Raw genomic sequence first — 17,980 nt, 5'->3', positions numbered from 1 at the left:
GGCATAACAGGATTAACCATTTTAACAGGTACTGCAGCGTTACAAAGAGGAAGGTTCACCATCATGGCTGCCACCCTCACCATCTCCTGGGACACTGGGCCTTCATCATCCTGATCCTGAGATATCGCCTGACCAGACCTGGAGGAACCCAGATGGCACTGCCCCCTCCAATGGCTCCAGCTGAATCCAAAACATCACCTGGGTGGGGACACTGCCACAACCCACTGTCAGCCCTTTCCTATCCCTCTCCCTTTTCCTTCTGTCTAGTAAAAGTCTTGGCTTGCTAAGCCAGATGGCACATTTTGCAGCACTGCTGTAAGCCTATGAACAGAAAGAGTCAGCTAAAAGCAATGCCCTAAACAGTCTGGTGATTGGACTAGTTTGCCAGGTCTTGGTGTGGCTAATAAGAGCATTTGCTGTGCCTGTGTTTCTCTGTTGTAAGAGAAAGTCAGCACCAGAGACAGAAGCTACATTTATATTGTGCTGTTCTTTCTCTCCCCCTTTTTGTGTATGTTTTCTCATCTAAGAAATATGATTCAACTATAACAACAGCTCTAGCCCATTGGTATTCTATTATTGGATTGTGGTTAAAACTGCAATTAATCATACCTATTTTTTAATCTCATGATTAATTGTAATTTTTTTAATCGTTTGACAGCCCTAGTAGCTAATGATCTGAACTGATTGTTTCTGATCATCATGTGGCTTGAGATTTTTAAATCTAGTAGATCTCATCCTCTCACAGCTAGTTTTTATTCATTCATAGGAAGAGGAAAACAAGCTTTCTTGCTTTTTCGTTGCCCAGATAGGTTTTTATTTGAATAACCAGTCATTGAACTGAATTAGCTGAATAAACCAAAATAAAGAAAATATTCTCTCTGTGCCTGTCAAAAAACTGTTTTAGCACTTCAAAAACTCTGATCCAGGTGCTTAGCCAATGATTTCCACCAGTTCAGTGATTTGACTTTCTTTGAAATTTTGCAACAAAGTACCACTTTACAGTGTAATTTTTTGTAATTAATTTAAATGATTTTAGTAGAATTAGCTTTAACATAGGTTATCGTAATTTCACATATAAATATGACCTTTGACCCCCCAGTCTCTTGACTCCAGGCTTAGGCGGTGCTGGCTCCAACAGGCTATGGGATCTGTGGCTGCAGGGGCTGTGGGCTGTGCTGGGCCCTGTGGGGATGCAGTCAGAGCTGGGAATCAGATACACTTGAGGCAAGCTCCTCTTCTCCTGGCTAAATGGTTCCCCTTGGGTCTGTAGAGGACTGTGCGCCACAGCTGCTGCAGCCTGCTTGTGCCTGGCTTTGGGCTCTTCTTATCCTGGAGCTGCTGGGAGAATGAGTCCTCATGTAGAGCCCTGCCTAGTGCCTGCTCCAGGCTCCATTTGAAGGCAGAGGGAATTAGGGCTCTAGCTCCTCTCCCCATGTGTCCCTACACAGGGCCTGGGAGGAGAGAGACTCCTGGCCCAGGAGATACTGGGAGCTGAAGGTGAAATGCTCATGGATTCCCCTCTCCTCTTCCTTCCACTGGAACTGGTCCAAGTTCCCCTAGATGTGGCACCTCGTGGCACAACTGGGTCTCTACATCACAGACCCAGCAAAGGACATCAGCTGGCAGGCCAGGGAGGAGATCTACCAGCTGTACCAGCTGCTGCTGCACTGGAGCAGCAAGGAATCCCAGTTGTGCATTGGGACCCTATACACACGAGCCCCCTCATCTGAGACTGACTCCAGCTAGATGATGAGTTCATCTCTTCCCTCTGCATTAGGGGTGAATGTGAGGAAAAATGCTAATGAAACCAGGTCTTTTACCCCAGAGCCCATCTCTGTCCCCCCACCCTGGAGAAATGACCACTCCCCCCCGGGTCTGCCAGCTGGGCAGGGGGCAGGAGCGGAGCTGGTGGGAGACATGGAGAAAAAGGAGCCAAAGTGAACGGAGGGGGCAGTAACATAGGCCAAAGGGTAGGGACACCAGGCTGGGGGTGGTGCCAATTGTTACTAAGGGCCAGAGCCTGATCCCAGTGGGAGCAGGAGGGCTAATCATTTGTCCCCATCATTCTAGGGAGCTAATCCCAGAGCCTAAAGACTGTAGGGGTCACATGTTTCCTGTGATGGATAGACTAGATCCCCTGGATATTCCACCCCTGGAAGGAGCCTTGCTCTTCTAAAGGACCCGATCACTGCACAGCCACCAACGGGAATAGAAGGAAACAGGCACCAAAACTGGAACGACAAATCAGATCTATGTCTCTCTGTTCCCCAGATCTTAGCATCCAAAAAGACAGAGAGCTGTGGAGTCAGGACGGGAGTCAGGACGGGCCCCAGGAGAGCCAGCTCCTGGCCTACGTGAACACAGCCAGGATGGGGCAGGTGAGGGCACTTCTTAGCTAGGGAATTGCATGAGCTCAGCACAGGAGCTCCCTGCAGCAGCTGCATCCTGGATCCAGGACAAGAGTCTGCTTCTTATTCCCAGCTTATGGAGTTCCTCCTTCAGCTCTGGAGGGAGGCTGGTACTGAGGGGCCGGGTTGGAGTCTCGCTAATGGCTGAGGTTTGTGTGGTGCATGAGTTCACTGCTACAAGGCGTAAAGAGAATCCCCGGGAGGGTGAGTTAATGCAGGATTGTATCTTTAGGGGCTTGGGGTCCCTGTGCAGTCTCCATGACTGACATGTGAATGTCTGAGAAGGGTGCCATTACTGCCCCATAGGCAGGGCTGGCTATAGGGGTGGGCATGTGGGCAACTGCCTGGGAGGAGGAGGGTGGCGTCATGTGCAGTGCAGAGGTGTGCACTGCTGACAGGCATGGGATGGGCTGGCACAGTGAGTGACAGCAGTGAGTACCACGTATAGGTAGAGTTGGGGGACATGGGGACGTTGGCCCCCTAAACTCATAGAGGCAACACATTGTTGCCTCAAAGGGGGAAAGGGGTAACCCTTAAAATAAACCAGGTGTGGTAGAGCGAAGAAAATGGATACCCCTTTTACTGAGAAGTGCAGATACGACCCCCTCTGGTATTTGATCACCAGTGGGCCAGTACCCCAGGTATGGTGTGGTATAAAATGAAGAGGAGATGGGTAAGTAAGAGAAAAACAAAGAGAGATGTATTAGGGAGAAAAATACAATTAATAGGGAAGGGGAAGAAAACCACAAATGCAAACAGTACTAGAACCAGTGACAATAACAATAGTGACAGTGACTTCAGGGGGCATGAAGCCTGGACCCAGATAAATCTCTTCCTTGGCCAAACACCCTATAACAAAATAGATGCCTTCCTACTTAGTGTAGGTGCTGGGTTGTGTGCGGTGTGCTCAGGACCCCTACTATAGGGCTAGTGGAAAGCCGTCAAGGGGGAACTCTGAGGCGTCCAAGGGGTGAATGGCGATCTCCGTGGAAGAGAAGCCCTCTGGAGATGGAACTGCAAGACAGGGTAGGTGTTAGGATCTTCTCCGATGCCTTCGGGACAGATGTTACTCTCATCGATCTGATTGGAATCACGATGAGACCTGTACTGCGCACAGGCTGCCACTCAGATGGAGAAAAGCCTCATTCATAGATTCATAGACTTAAGGTCAGAAGAGACCATTATGATCATCTAGTCTGACCTCCTGCACAATGCAGGCCACAGAAACTCACCCATCCACTCCTGTAACTAACCCCCAACCTATGTCTGAGCTACTGAAGTCCTCAAATTGTGGTTTGAAGACCTCAAGGTGCAGAGAATCCTCCAGCAAGTGACCTGTGCCCCATGGTGCAGAGGAAGGCGAAAAACCTCCAGGGCCTCTGCCAATCTGCCCTGGAGGAAAATTCGTTCCCAACCCCAAATATGGCAATCAGTTAAACCCTGAGCATGTGGACAAGACTGACCAGCCAGCACCCAGGAAAGAATTCTCTGTAGTAACTCAGATCCCACCCCATCTAACATCCCATCACAGACCTGCTGAAATGTGATCAGAGTAAGCAGCTGGAAGTACCTTTAAATATAAGGAATCTTATAGAATGGTTGTGTGTATCAGTGACAGGAGTCAGTCCTTTTAGATGTCAAGGCGGGGAAAAGTAGACTGTTGCAGATGGCCATGCCAAACACGTCTGAGGTAATAGAACCTTCAAGGATTTGGGCAGGAAAACAGATGGAATGTCCGGAGTCCAAAGGTGGGAAACTCTGTTCTAACCAGTTGGAGCTAGCTGAGGTAAACAAGGATTGAATCCTGAAATCACATTTCACAGATTCCATTTTGTATTTCTTACTTTTAATTATCCCAACAACATGGGGGGACACCCAGATTTCTCCCTGCTTTCTGCTCATGGAAGAATGTTTGAGGGGGAGGTGAGGGTTAAAAACACAAAGAACCAGGTGCTCTGGGTATCCAGTCACTTTCCCCACCTGGGCTGTGCTGCCCTCCTGCTCTCCCCTTATGCAGCCCACCTGGACAAACTGACCTGGATGTACAGGAGCGCCTGGCATTGCTGCTTGCTCCTTCCCTCCCAGCTCCCTTGAGGGGCACAAAGGAATGTTTGAGGGGAGCTGAGCAGCAATGCCAAGTCGGGTACTCAGGGTGTCCAGTTCAGTTTCCCCATGTGAGCGCAGAATGGGGTGCAGAAGGGATTGGTGGAGAAGGGGCACCAGGAAGGGTTTGGGAGATGGGGCGCAGTGATTTTTCAGCCGCTCTCTCTCTGCTGAAAAGGCTGTTCAGCAGTAAGTGCTGTCCAGTATCAATGGTGCTGATCTGTCACCATTAGCTGAAGCAGAGAGAGATTGAGATTTGAGCATATGTAAATTAGTGAAATTGGAGTGGTGACTGAAAAACATCATGATAAGGTGCATGTAAATATGTAATATATTTGGCAATTATAAAGATTTTAATAGTTAATAATGATAGTTTTATGCGGTCACAATTAAGGAAAACAAAATGATGGCTGCAAAGAATCAGAACTGTGAAAACCAAAATGGAGGCCTTAGAATGGTTTGACCAATGGCAATCGGGTAGACTGGAGTGAAATAAAGGTCACTCCAACACCTGAAAGGAGGGGTCAATCAGGTGGAGCACAGGTCTTCAAATAGGTCCGGCTCTAAAGGCTCAGGTTTTCAATCAGGTCCAGAGTCTAAAAGGCTTGAAGCTGATTGGTAGGTTAACTGTATATAAGGCAAAGCTGACGGGCTTCAGTCAGTCTGTGTCACACAAGTAGAAGGTTCTGGAGTGAGTGAGAAGAACAGCAGAGGCGTTGTTGGAGGAGAAGATTAAGAAGAAGAAGAAAAAGAAGAAGAAGAAGATCTAAAAGAGCCAAAACACTTGAAAAAGCAAATCTGATACCAGCTGCAGGAGACCAAACAGAAAGACCTAGACAGAGTAAAGGATAAGAAGACATCAGAGAAAGTAAGCATGATGATTTTAGTAGAAGACTTAATTGAAGTGTTTATTTGTATGAGAGTTCATAAAGTTGGATGATTGCATATGTGTGTGTGTTCATTGTTTATTATGTTTGAAAGCACTGCTGTCAGCATTCTGCACGTGAATGGCCATTGTATACAGAGTGTAATAACTTAAAACTGTGTTTAATTGTATAGTAGCAGAATATTGGGTATGTGGATATGCATATAGGCTATTAGAATTTGTTTGTATTCTAATATATGCTTGTTATGGTAAAAGGTTTATGGTTTATTCTTTTAGTCTATGCATTAGACTTACTTATTAGGGAATATTTTGTGTTAAATAAGTTATTTTGTTTTAAAAGAAATTACTGCCTGTGTGTAAATCCTTTGAATGGAAGGCTGTAGCCGTGTTCTCTCAAGGGTTAACAGAGCTAGTCTGTTCTGGTGAGTCCTCTGCAGGTCAGAGACAAACTCCTTGGTATAAGTCAGGCAATTCCTCTAGGGCAGGCCACCTCCTGTTACATACCAAAAAGAAGAAAAATGTGTACAATTAGGTTATTAGGGTAGGAAGGCCATTGTGGGGTGCCTTATGGCTGAATTTTGGGGTAACAGCAGGAGGGGTTGTGGAGAAGAGGTGCAGCAGGGGTTATTCATTATTATTATTGTTGTGTATTTTAAAAATAATTTCACTTACATCTCAGATTACATGCCTGATATCATGCTCAATGGTGCCCACCATCTCTCAGCTTCTCTGCACTATCTTATGGGTCTCTACCCCTCCATCTGACTGGGTTCTTGCCTTCCTTTACTTTATTCTTGGGAGCATGCAGAAACCTATCAGCAGGAGCCAAAAGTTTGATTCTGAAACCTTTTCTCAGCAAGGAGTCCTTACTCAGACACTTAATCCTATTGAACTCATGAAGGTTGCAGAATCTTTCCCAAAGTCCTGCTGTAGCTTAGTAATTCAAAGTTTTGGAGCAGCACTATATCTGTGTTGATCTGTTTGCAAACATTTTAATGTTTTGCTGCTGTCATGAAGAATAAAGAATGATTCTCGGTTCTACCATACAGTCTTTGTTTCCTGAAGTAAAATCACATATGGCAGACTCCTGTTGGCTATATATAGCACGTGTTGTGTGAGAGAGCATATTTTCTTGCTGATTCTGAGACAGACATTGCAGAGGGGTAATGTTAAAGCTAGAATGTATGGGGTTTGCACAAGAGGAATTCCCCTACAAATGAATTCCTAACAGAGAATTTCTTCAGCATAAGAATTAGAATCAACTTTTGCAATATTGATCAGCCTAATCAAATTATTAGTTTTTGTAAAGACTGTTTAACAGCAGATAACATATGTCCAACTCAAAAATGTATACTGTGATGGTGCACCCCATAAGGCTTTATGGAAATATGCTTATGAATGTATATATGACATAACTGGAATATGTTTTATGCTACATATGCCATGTAACATATCTATATCATGGTTATGATCTACCAAATCTATTCCTCCTATTTGTATGCATGCATCATTTTTGTGTTTGAAGTTATTAATACTGGCTGTGTACTTGCTTGATTTCTAAGTAGTCTTAGTTAGTAAAGCATTTGGTCAGCATCTTGAGAAAGGAATGTGCAAGTTAAGTGTCCAGTCACGAAGCACTTAATGGACAATGGATCTTGGAAGGCTCCAATCCACATAAGAAGTCTACTTGAGGATGTTCAAGGCAGCATGTGAACCATGGCTTCTACCTGTAAGTTCTGAGTCATGCATGGACATGTGACTTGCCCATGTGACTCCAAAACTCCACCTTGGAGCTGATCTTTGCATAGGAGAAAGGAGGGGGTCTCCACCCCCAAAAGAGAATCTATTTCAGGGATCGGCAACCTTTCAGAAGTAGTGTGCCGAGTCTTCATTTAGTCACTCTAATGTAAGGTTTTGCGAGCCAGTAATACATTTTAACGTTTTTAGAAGGTCTCTTTATAGAAATCTATAATATATAACTCAACTATTGTTGTATGTAAAGTAAATAAGGTTTTTAAAAAGTGTAAGAAGCTTCATTTAAAATTAAATTAAAATGCAGAGCACCCCCAGACTGGTGGCCAGGACCCGAGCAGTGTGAGTGCCATTGAAAATCAGCTTGCGTGCCATAGGTTGCCTACCTCGATCTATTTAACCCCCTGGGAGACCCCTCCATTTTGTCTTCAGCTGGCTAAAGAGAGAGCCTCCCCCACAAGGATACCTGAAAGAAATTGGAACAAAGGACAGTAACTACAGGGGGTGTGAGCGATTACCTGACCCAGACTAGGAGACTAGTCTGTAAAAGGAAGCTTACTGCAATTCCTCTGAGGGTGAGGTTTTTATCTACATTAGGTTTTCTTACTGTATTAGACATAGGCTTGTGTGTTCCATTTTATTTTGCTTGGTAATTCACTTTGTTCTATTACTTGCAACCATTTAAATCCTAGTTTCTGTATTTAATAAAATCACTTTTTACTTATTAATTAACCCAGAGCACCTGGGGTGGGAGGTGTGGGGACTTATTCTCCCTACACTGATCTAGGTGGATGGGGTGCGGCGCTGGACCGGGGTTGAGTCCGGGCTCTTCGTGTGGAGCTGCCGCCTCCTTGCTGCCCCCTTGCTTCCCCCTGGGCCAGTCTCTCTGCTGCCGCCGTCCGGGAGAGGAGGCGAGTGGCTCGGGCCTCTGCCCCCGCTCCTCGCTCCCTCTCATACACTCGGGCACCGGGCGCTGCTGGGGCCCCGGCCAGGCAGCGCAGGGAACCCAGGCGGCCGGGCTCAGCGCCGCTCCCACTCTGGTCTCAGGTATGTGTGGGTCTCTGCGCGGGGCGCTCCGCAGGCAGAGGTGGGCGGCAGCTGCCACACGTGAGTGCCCGTTGCCTCCTCGGCCGGAGCCCTGTGGCTGTGGCGGGGGGCGCTGGGGGGGCCGGTCCGGGCTGCAGCTCGCGCCTCGGATCCGCTTGTTTTCTGTGTCTCACACAGAGCGATTGGTTCGGGAGAAGAGAGGGGAAGAGGCTGTAGATCGTTCTTTGTGTGGTCGGGGATTGCGTCGTTGCGGTTGGCCAATCAGGGGTGATTAGAGGCATGGTAAGCGCGTGATTTTTCTTTTTGTCCAATTAGATTGCTAGCATGTATGATGTTAGCCCGCATGATTGGTTCTTATGTAACCAGACTTAACTATATAAGGGGGTAGTAGAAAAGAATAAAGGAGATTCCTGACTTGTTTGCAGCTGTGTTGACTGTGTGAATTTTCTTCGCTCCGCATGAGATACCACAATTGGTGACCCCGACGTGATCCGATCCGGCAGGACCTGGTCGGCGCGCTCGAGAGAAGAAAAGCGGAGGTAGCGGCCGCGGCAGGAGGTACCGAGGGAAGATTGGCTCCTGGTCGTCCGAGAGAGTCGTTTGTGAGCTCACAGGTGAGTGGCCGTGCATATTATAAAAGGAAATATGGGTTCTGCTTTGTCAGCGGAGGAAAAAATGGTGCATGACTTTTTGTTATGCACTGCTGAGAAGCAGGGAGAAAAGATTCCCTCCGATGCGCTGTCCCAGTTGTTGAAATGGGGACAAAGGCGCGGGTTTTTTATTACCCCAAGTACTGTTTTGGATACAGCCGTTTGGGAGCGGGTGGGATCTGAACTATGGGAGTCTGTCTCACATGGCGACAAAGAAGCCCCATCCCTGAGCCAAATATGGCGCAAAACAAAAAGGGTTGTAGAGACACTCGCCGCGGAGGCAGAAGTGCAGGCGGCGGTTAATAATATTTTTCGGCAAAAAGAGGAGCCACCCTGTGTGTTGCCGGTTGGCTCCCGAGAGTTCTTTGGGGGAGAAGAGACTGTAATTCCGCTAGCCCCCAGTGCGCCTGAAGTCGATCCTAGCACCATCCTGCTCCCTCAGGATTCAGATGAATCCTTGGAAAAAATGGAAGCCATCAATGCAGGGACGGTTGAATTCCAGGAGGAGATCAGAAGGCAGGGTTGTCAATTGCAAGAAATGTTAAATAAATTGTCCCAGATGGTCAGGGAGGACCATCCTCCACAATCTCGTACATTAAAGACTCTGCACGAAATGTCTGAGCCGGGTTTGTCTAATTTTCAGAGAGCTTATAAGACTAAACCGCCCGATAAAACCCCACCCTCGGGTGATTTTGTCATCCCCTGTCGTCGCTACAGGCGTTGGGGGTGTAATGTGGAATGTACTGAGCGGGATAACCCCTTTGTGGGCAAGCCGCGGGAACTTGGCCATCCCTTTATTAATAAGCCACCAACATATTCTTCTGATGATGTGGGTCCAAGGTCTCCGGATCCGGTGCGGCGGTGGCATGGGCTTATAAAGGAAGCCCACATAGAAGGAGAATTCTTACCTAATGCCTTCCCGGTTATTACACCGGACCCGAACAACCCTGCTAGGCGACAGTGGGCACCATTGGACTGGAAACTTGTCCGTGAGGCACAAAAATCAATAATGTCCTACGGCATGAATAATCCATATGTACAGTCCCTCATAGAGCAGGTGTTCATCGGACAAGCTATGTGCCCTTATGATTCGTTAAAGTTTGCTGACATGCTTCTAACACTCACTCAAAGGCTATTGTGGAAGGATAATTGGTCAAAGTGTGTGGAAATGGCTCTCATACGCAATATTGATTTGTCTGAGGACAATCCGCTGCGTTATGCCACTCAGGATATGCTTATGGGAACTGGAGTTTATGCGGACCCGCAACGGCAAGCTCGTCTTGATCCTCGGATTTTACAACAGTCGCAGGGATTGGCCTTGGCCGCTTTTAAGGATGTACCTCAAATGGGTAAACCGATCCCACCGTACGCAAAAATTGTCCAGGATCCCTCAGAGCCTTATTCAACATTTCACGATCAACTTAGAGAAGCAATAGACCGCTCCCCTAATTTGACGGCCGAAGCGAAGACAGCTGTTGGGCTCGATCTTGCTACACAAAATGCCAATGCTGTTTGTCGTCGTATCTTGGCTACCTTGCCAAAAACTGCTTCTCTAACCAAAATGGTGGAAGCCTGTAACAGAGCGTCGATATACGAGGAGACGGATAAAGCGGAAATACATGCAAAGGCTCACGCGTTAGCACTGGCAGTGGCCCTTCGACCTTTGGTAAGGCCCAGTAAGCCTTCATGCACGTCGGGGGTTTGTTTCGCGTGCGGAAAGCCAGGGCATATGAAGAAGGACTGTCCAAGTAAGAATGTACGGGTGGGGACCGAAAATGCAACGAAGGCTTTTGCAGGAACTTGTAACCGCTGTGATAAGTTTGGACACCGTGCGTCTGAATATCGATCTCGTTTTAAAAAGGATGGCACACCACTTCAGGGAAACGGGACGCGGAGCGCCCGCCGGGGGGGCGCGAAGACACAAGAGTGCCCCAACCCCAAGCCGGTTGTTTGGAATACCTTACAGGAGCCACCCGAGGAAGTGCCGGAGTGGACTTGGCCACCGCAGCAGATGTAACATTAGAAGATGACAAAGTACAAATTGTTCCATCAGTAGTAAATGGCCCCTTGGGGTACGGACTTAGTGCTCTCTTAATCGGCCGCTCTTCTATGTCCAAGCAAGGGCTTTTTGTGCTACCTGGTCTTATCGATGCAGATTATACCAGGAATATCGGAATAATGGTCCGTGCCCTCTTCCCTCCAGTCAATATTGCAGCCGGCACTCGTATTGCCAAGTTAATTCCATTCCAAAGCTCCGTTCCAAAAACTAAACTGACGGAACGTGGGTCCCATGGAGTTTTGGCTCTACAGATTCTCCACAGGTAGCCTTTGCCATGACAGTAACCCAACGTAAACCTTCATGGATGGTGCGTCTACAGGGCCCGGATGGCCGCCAGATCTGACATGAAGCCCTTTTAGACACTGGGGCCGATGCCACTGTTGTTCCGATTCAATTTTGGCCTGATACCTGGCCCCTGCAGGATGCTATGACCTCGGTTAGAGGTATTGGAGGGACCCAACCCACTCGCATCAGTACGTACTATATTACAATCTGTGATGACGAGGACCCTGCTACAACAGCAAAGGTGCGTCCTTACGTTCTTTCTGCTCCCGTCTGGCTGTTAGGCCGTGATTGTTTAAGTCAGTGGGGGGTTGTTTTACAAAACTCCCCTTTTGCTTAGCGGCCATTGAGGGGCGGCCGATCCTACAGTTGGAATGGTTAACTTCTACTCCGGTGTGGGTCACCCAATGGCGGTTAACAGCTCACAAGCTCGCCCGTGTACAAGAACTGGTCCAAGAACAGCTCGAAAAGGGCCACCTCGAACCTTCTTTAAGCCCCTGCAACACTCCAATTTTTACTATTCCCAAAAAATCGGGAAAATGGTGTCTATTGCATGATCTGCGGGCAATAAATGCGGTTATGAAAGACATGGGAGCCCTTCAGCCAGGCTTGCCTACCCCTACGATGCTCCCACATGATTAGCCTCTACTTGTCATTGATTTAAAGGATTGTTTCTTTACAATTCCTCTTCATCCTGATGATAAGGATAAATTTGCTTTCTCGGTTCCTTCTGTGAACAAGGCTGAGCCCGCTCAACGATATCAATGGACAGTGCTTCCCCAAGGCATGAGAAACTCACCCACCATCTGCCAGCTTTATGTGGCCTGGGCGTTGCGGCCGCTCTGTCATGCACATCCCGAATGGCTTATCTACCATTACATGGATGACATTCTTTTTGCTGGAGCAACTCTTAATACTGAAATGGCCATCTTGGAAATTGCTTCTGTGTTACAATCTGTTGGCCTCACAATTGCCCCGGATAAAATTCAACGACAGGCGCCTTATTTTTATCTGGGCATGCGCATTACTAACTCTATTGTGCGACCTCAGAAATTAACTATTAATCTTACTGTTCGCAATTTACATGACGTCCAACGCCTGGTCGGAGACCTACAGTGGGTCCGTGGGCTTTGTGGCATTTCTAATGAGGACCTTGCTCCTCTTCTTCAACTTCTCAAAGGAGGCCGTGATCCAGCTGAACCTCGCTCCTTGCAACCACAACATGAAGTTGCCCTTCGCACTATTGCCAATAAGGTCACGCTTCGGTATTCCGGCTGTGTTCTCCCGGGTTCACCTGTATCCCTAGCAATTCTTTCTAGAGATACCTCCCTGGAGGCGCTATTTTTTCAATGGCTCCCGGATTTACCTGATCCTCTCGTCGGACTTGAATGGATTTTTCCATCTTCTCAATTTTCCAAAACAGTTACCACTCGATTGGAAGCCATTGCATCACTTATTGTGACAGCCCGTTCCCGTACTGTTGCAATTACGGGCGCTGACCCTGATGTTATTTATGTGCTAATGCTTTGTTACTTTCCCACATTCTTGCTAATGATGTTTCTTTTGCTGTTGCTTTGTTATGTTATACTGGTCGTCTTACCAATCATTATCCCTCTCATCGCCTTTTGTCAGTAACGATTCCCTTAGAAAAGGTGGTCATGCGACAATCTTCCCCTGTGCAAGGACTTACTGTATTTACTGATGCCAGTGGCAAGATGGCCCGCGCCGGCCTTCTGTGGCATACGGCCGGTGCTTGGCATCACGAGCTGGTCGTGGCTGAGGGATCTCTCCAAGTTTTGGAATTTCAAGCCGTTATTTGTGCCTTTGTCAAGTGGCCCACCACCCCTCTTAATATCGTTAGTGATTCTCTTTATGCTGTGGGTGTGACATGTCACTTGGAATGTTCTCTTCTGAGACAAGTGTCTAATTCTGTGCTGTGGCAAGCCCTTTTGCGACTTTGGCATTTACTTGATGCCCGTTCCTGCCCCTTTTTTATTACTCATATTCGCAGTCATTCTGGTATTGTTGAGGGTCTTGCCCAGGGCAACGCCATCGTTGACCAATTGGTTGGTTCAGTTCATGTCCCTGACTCCTTTGCTCAGGCTCACCTTTCGCACGATTTTTTTCCACCAATCTGCCCGTGCCTTAGCCCGACAGTTTAAGCTCCCTTTGGCTACCACTCGTGCCCTTGTGGCCTCATGTCCTAGTTGTCAACAGCATGTTGTACCCCCTTCCCTTGCCTCTGGTGTTAACCCTCGTGGTTTGTCCTCCTTACAAATTTGGCAAACAGATATTACCCTTTTTCCTGAGTTTAGCTCCCTTAAATATATTCACGTCACGGTGGACACCTTTTCAGGACTTTTGTGGGCTACAGCGTTAGCCAGTACTGGTTCTCGGGATGTTATTAAACATTGGCAGGTCTGCTTTGCTGTTATGGGCATTCCTGCGTCCATAAAAACGGACAATGGCACTGGATATATTTCTCGTCGTACAGCTCGCTTTCTTTCCTTATGGGGAATTTCTCATGTTACCGGTGTCCCTGGCAATTCCACCGGCCAAGCTATTGTGGAACGCTCTCATGCCTCATTAAAGCTTCTTTTGTTAAAACAAAAAGGGAGAGTTGCCCCCGATGCTGATCCATTGTCCCGTACTCCCCATGCTCGCCTTTCAAAGGCTCTGTATGTGCTTAATTGGTTACAGGTAGGAACCCATAATGGAACCAGTTACGCGACATATCGCTGGTGCTATGGGCCAAGATTGCCAATTGCCCCGCCCACAGGTCCGATGGTTTAATTATACAGATCAAAAGTGGCAAGGTCCTGTGGATTTATTAACATGGGGAAGGGGCTATGCCTGTGTTTCTACTACTACAGGTCCCAGATGGATCCCCGCGAAGTGGGTTCGACCGTGGCTCACCCAGCGACGTGATAAGCAACCACACGATCCCGATATAGAAATGGCAAACGACGATACCATCCCGGATCTACGCTTCCTCTTTCCTGACTTTAATTAGAAACTTGTAATTATTAGTTAAGTTGTAAGATGCAGATAGTATACGTTGTGCAGTTTTGTAAAATCGAGCAACTATTGATTATAGAATAATGTGTATAACCTTACCCAGGGATAGAATCCTCCCTGGGATTGGCTTAATAGTTTTGGTTAACCAACTTGGTTTACTTCACTATTACACACTAAATTGTATCTATTAATGATTGTATTGCTTTTCTTGTTTTGCTCCTTGTTTTGTTTATATATTATGACAAAATCTTATGCGTATTGCCACAGCCTTGTTTGAAAAGAAAGGGGGAGGTGTGGGGACTTATTCTCCCTACACTGATCTAGGTGGATGGGGTGCGGCGCTGGACCGGGGTTGTGTCCGGGCTCTTCGCGTGGAGCTGCCGCCTCCTCGCTGCCCCCTTGCTTCCCCCTGGGCCAGTCTCTCTGCTGCCGCCGTCCGGGAGAGGAGGCGAGTGGCTCGGGCCGCGGCCCCCGCTCCTCGCTCCCTCTCATACACTCGGGCACCGGGCGCTGCTGGGGCCCCGGCCAGGCAGCGCAGGGAACCCAGGCGGCCGGGCTCAGCGCCGCTCCCACTCTGGTCTCAGGCATGTGTGGGTCTCTGCGCGGGGCGCTCCGCAGGCAGAGGTGGGCGGCAGCTGCCACACGTGAGTGCCCGTTGCCTCCTCAGCCGGAGCCCTGTGGCTGTGGCGGGGGGCGCTGGGGGGGCCGGTCCGGGCTGCAGCTCGCGCCTCGGATCCGCTTGTTTTCTGTGTCTCACACAGAGCGATTGGTTCGGGAGAAGAGAGAGGAAGAGGCTGTAGATCGTTCTTTATGTGGTCGGGGATTGCGTCGTTGCGGTTGGCCAATCAGGGGTGATTAGAGGCATGGTAAGCGCGTGATTTTTCTTTTTGTCCAATTAGATTGCTAGCATGTATGATGTTAGCCCGCATGATTGGTTCTTATGTAACCAGACTTAACTATATAAGGGGGTAGTAGAAAAGTATAAAGGAGATTCCTGACTTGTTTGCAGCTGTGTTGACTGTGTGAATTTTCTTCGCTCCGCATGAGATACCACAGGGAGGGAAACAGCTGTACATATCTCTCTATCAGTGTTATAGAGGGAAAACAGTTTGAGTTTACCCTGAATATGCTTTATACAGGGTAAAATGGATTTATTTGGGGTTTGGACCCCATTGGGCGTTGTGCATCTGAGTGGTAAAGACAGGAACACTTCTTAAGCTGCTTTCAGTTTAAGCCCTCAGCTCTTAGGGGATGTGGTACGCACCTGGGTCTGGGTTTGCAGCAGGCTAGCAGGTCTGGATCAAACCAGGCAGGGCACTGACGTACCAAGCTGCGAGGCCAAGAAAGCAGGGGCATGTCATAAACAGATAAGGGTTAATGTCTCTTTTACCTGTAAAGGGTTAACAAACAGGGAACCAAACACATGACCAGGGGACCAATCAGGGGACAAGATTCTTTCAAATCTCAGTGGAGGGAAGCCTTTGTTTGTGTTTTTTGGGTTTTGCTTTGTTCTCTCTGGGCTCTAAGAGTGACCACACGTACCTACAGGCTCTCTAATCTTCTATTCCAATTTAGTAAGTACAAAAGGTAGAAAGGTGGTTTAGTCTTTTTGATTGGTTTTGCTTTATGTGCAAATGTGTATCTGGCTGGTAGGGGTCTAATGTGTATTTGGCTAAAAGTATTTTAAATAGTATTTTTACTGGAGGAGGCTTTTTTCTCCAATTTCTATAAGCTGACAGACCCTGTAATATTCCATCTTGAATTTACAGTAATTTTCTTTATTCTTTTATTAAAAGTTTTGCTTTTAAGACCTGTCTGATTTTCCCCCTTGTTGAGGCTCAAGGGAATTGAGTCTATACTTAACAGGGAAGGAGAAGGGAGGGGGAGAGAAAGGGAGGGAACCCACCTGATTTCTCAGTGTTGTGATTCAAGAAGTTTGAATCACGGTGATCTCCTAGTGTACCCAGGGCGGGAAAGATCTGGGAGGAAGAAAGGAGAAGGGGAAATCCCTTTGTTTAGATTCACGGAGCTTGAATCTGTATATCTCTCTAGGAGCCCAGGGAGGGAACACCTGGAGGAGAGGAGGGGGAAGGGAAATGGTTTATTCCCCTTTGTTGTGAGACTCAAGGAATTTGGGTCTTGGGGGTCCCCAGGGGAGGTTGTGGGGGAGACCAGAGTTTATCAGGCATTCTACCCTAAGTCCTGATTGGTGGCAGCTTATCAGATCTAAGATGGTAATTAAGCTTAGGGGAATTCATGCTAGTACCCATATTTTAGACACAGGTTCAGAATTGGGAATTATACTATGATAGGGCAGAAGTAGTCTTGGCATATCATTCGGTAGCCCCCAGGGGGCTTCTGTGATCCAACCCATCACATATACTCTTTATGCCACAGTTTTTGCACTTGTTTATATATTATTGCTTTTTATTTTTAGTGAACATAGAAGTTGCTAACTGGACCAGCCCTAAAGCAAATGGCACCCCACGTAAGGACTGTTTTCGGCACCACCCCCTCCATTTCTTAAAACTTTTGAATACCTTATTATTACATTTGTAGTCCATTTCACAATTTGATGAACAATTTGCATGCATGATTTATTCCTGTCATATAAAACAATAAATTTGCATGCTAGGATCCATGAATCTGTATTTATTCATGCCATATATAAGCAAATAAAAATGATTTCTTCTAAGCTTATAGAAACTTTTTAATTTTAAGAATAACTGAAATGTACTAACATGAAAATTGAACTGTGCAGTAACATTGAGTGGACCAGTATTAAACAGTGTTACAGTAGGTGCAGCCTTAGCATGTTAATCCTTGTCCTTTAGTTCAAAAGGTCAATTTTTCTTGCCTTTCACCTCGCAAACTGAAGCACAGCATCAGAGAGATCCAAAGACTGACTAATGGCATTTTCAAGTGATAAAACAGCAAGTGATATCATCTCTTGTTGGCCATGTTGATCAAAAATATGTTTTGATGACCCCGAGCTCCAAAAAGTTGCACCTGCCACTTGCGACTCTGACCAGCAATGTGAGCAGAACCTTCAAAGATATCCACACACTGGAAAAGTCTCCTTCAGCTCTGCATCATGAATGGAGATCTTGGAGTGGAGAGTGCTTCCTGTGTTGCAAAATGTGACAGATGTCATAGAACCATAGAATATCAGGGTTGGAAGGGACCTCAGGAGGTCATCTAGTCCAACCCCCTGCTCAAAGCAGGACCAACTCCCAACTAAATCATCCCAGCCAGGGCCTTCTCAAGCCTCACCTTAAAAACCTCTAAGGTAGGAGATTCCACCACCTCCCTAGGTAACCCATTCCAGTGTTTCACCACTCTCTGAGTGAAAGTTTTTCTTAATATCCAACCTAAACCTCCCCCACTGCAACTTGAGACCATTACTCCTTGTTCTGTCATTGGGTACCACTGAGAACAGTCTAGATTCATCCTCTTTGAAACCCCCTTTCAGGTAGTTGAAAGCAGCTACCAAATCCCCCCTCATTCTTCTCTTCTGCAGACTAAACAATCCCAGTTCCCTCAGCCTCTCCTCATAAATCATCTGCTCCCGCCCCCTAATCATTTTTGTTGCCCTCCGCTGGACTCTTACCAATTTTTCCACATCCTTCTTGTAGTGTTGGGCCCAAAACTGAACACAGTACTCCAGATGAGGCCTCACCAATGTCGAATAGAGGGGAATGATCACATCCCTCGATCTTCTGGGAATGGCCCTACTTATACAGCCCAAAATGCCATTAGTTTTCTTGGCAACAAG

This window comes from Gopherus evgoodei, chromosome 11, assembly GCF_007399415.2.
Source record: "Gopherus evgoodei ecotype Sinaloan lineage chromosome 11, rGopEvg1_v1.p, whole genome shotgun sequence".
Taxonomy (NCBI): Eukaryota; Metazoa; Chordata; order Testudines; family Testudinidae; genus Gopherus; species Gopherus evgoodei.
Note: the sequence above shows the minus strand (reverse complement) of the source record.